The following is a 1,995-nucleotide window of genomic DNA, read 5'->3' as shown; positions in this document are numbered from 1 at the left end:
GAACAATTACCTCAACCTTTTTGAAATTTTCTACCATTTTGGGATCAAGTTCCATCTGCTTCCTGGGTTTCCGTGCAAGGTGTGGAAATGGAATAGGGATGGCGCCACTTGTAGCCTCTGTATCCTTTGGTGCTCCATTCCTTGGCTGAGCTACTTCTTCTTCAACCTTGTCTTGTACTTCCTCTTCTTCTTCAACATCTTCCACTTCAACTATGTCTTCAATTGGGGTGTGTTCTAGTGGGCTTGGCTCCTCCTGATTCCTCTCTGGAAGTGTGGTTCCAGACCTCAGAGTGATGGCATTGATGCCACCCTTGGGGTTAGGTAAGGGTTGAGAAGGAATTCCACTGGAGCTTGAAGGCTGGTTGGTAGAAGTAGGTAATGAATTTATCCGGGAGACGAGAGCTTGTAAAGTGGCATTTAGACCATTTAGAATAGAGTTCAGTGTAGTCTGCATGTCTTGTTGCCCTTGTGCAAGAGAACGAAGCATCTCGTCATTTGATGAGGAAGGGGGATAAGTGATCTGAGGGGCCTGTTGTTGATTGTGCTGGGGTCCTTGGGACTGCCTAAGGTGAGGTGCTCTGTAAGGCTGGTTTTGATTTTATTGTCTGTTGTTGTTGTTTCACCTCTGATTTCCATTGTTGTCTCTGCCTCCTCCATTGTAGTTGTCCCTCCAGCCATGGTTGGAATTATCTCTCCAACTCTGATTGGAGTTGTCCTGCCATCCTTGGCTATAGTTCCCACCTTGGTTATAGTTGCTGCCTTGTTGATTGTATCCTTGATTCGGACGGTCATAGAAGTTATGAGTAGTTGCCACAGTATTGTCTTCTTGTTGGAGCTACGGGAACTCATCAGTGTAATGACTATAATCAGCACAGATTCTGCATACTCTTTGGGGGACTAACTGTTGGCTTTGTTGTGCTGGGGAAGGCTGAGTTTGTTGTTGATTCAACTACATCTGCTTCAGTAGGTTGGTCATTTCACATATACTCTGTGTAAGAGCAATAGTCTCACTGCTAGAGAAAACCTCTGCAACAGTCTTTGAGTGGCTGCTCCTGCATGTGCCTGTGATTTCTAATGGACTCAGCTAAGTCGCTGATCAGTTGCCAGGCTTCATCTGCGGTCTTGTACTTTTTCAGAGAACCATTACTAGCACCATCCAGTGTAGTTTTATCCCGAGGCTTCATGCCTTGAGTGAAGTAGCTGATCAACACTAACCTGTCAATCATGTGATGGGGGCATGCATCCAGAAGGTTCTTAAAGCGCTCCCAGTACTCATAAAGAGTTTCTGATTCTCCTTGAATAATGCAGGAGATCTCTTTTCTCAATCTATCTGTAACTTCAGCTGGAAAGTATTTTTCCAATAATTCTCTCCTGAGCGTATCCCAGTTGGTAACAGTTGCTTCAGGTTGGGAGTAGTACCACTCCGTCGGCTTTTCCTCAAGAGAAAACGGGAAGGCGGTTAACAGAATACTAGTTTCATTTGCACCATGACACCTAACAGTAGAACAGGATGTCTGAAAATCCCTTAGGTGCTTGATAGGCTCCTGAGCAGGTAAGCCATGAAACTTGGGCATCAAGTTGATTAGTGCAGTCTTCAGCTTAAAATCTGCAGCCAGAGTTGGATGATGTACTTGATATGGTTGCAGTGTAAAATCTGGGGCTCCAGCTTCCTGGAGAGTAATCCTCCTAGGTGCTGCCATATTATCTGCAAGTGAATCAACTGAATCAGTAGTAAAGTAGCTTGTTTTTTCCTCAGATAGCGGTTCAGATTCGCCCTCATAGGCTAACCTGCGTCGAGCTCGCCTAATACGTGAAATAGTTCTTTCAATTTCAGGATCAAATGCAGCTAAGCTCGGATTAGGCAGTGAACGCGTCATTCAATGAAGAAACATACAGCTCATGGTAATAAAATAAAATAAAATATGCAAATAAAATAAAAATATGTACACTAATTAATAATTTAGCACACAATTGCAACTCCCTGGCAACGGCGCC

The 1,995-nt window shown here is 44.2% G+C and overlaps 1 non-coding gene across 1 annotated transcript; it reads left to right on the top strand.

The window, feature by feature from the left end:
- The first annotated feature begins 1,224 nt into the window (after positions 1–1,224).
- LOC112746350 (small nucleolar RNA R71) lies at positions 1,225–1,328 on the top strand. The gene has a single exon (XR_003174239.1). It is a non-coding gene; the product is annotated as a small nucleolar RNA R71 (small nucleolar RNA).
- Positions 1,329–1,995: the final 667 nt, after the last annotated feature.

The sequence above is a fragment of the Arachis hypogaea genome, chromosome 14, assembly GCF_003086295.3.
Source record: "Arachis hypogaea cultivar Tifrunner chromosome 14, arahy.Tifrunner.gnm2.J5K5, whole genome shotgun sequence".
Lineage (NCBI taxonomy): Eukaryota > Viridiplantae > Streptophyta > Magnoliopsida > Fabales > Fabaceae > Arachis > Arachis hypogaea.
The sequence above is the reverse complement of the archived record's forward strand: the minus strand, read 5'-3'. Positions and strand labels throughout refer to the sequence as shown.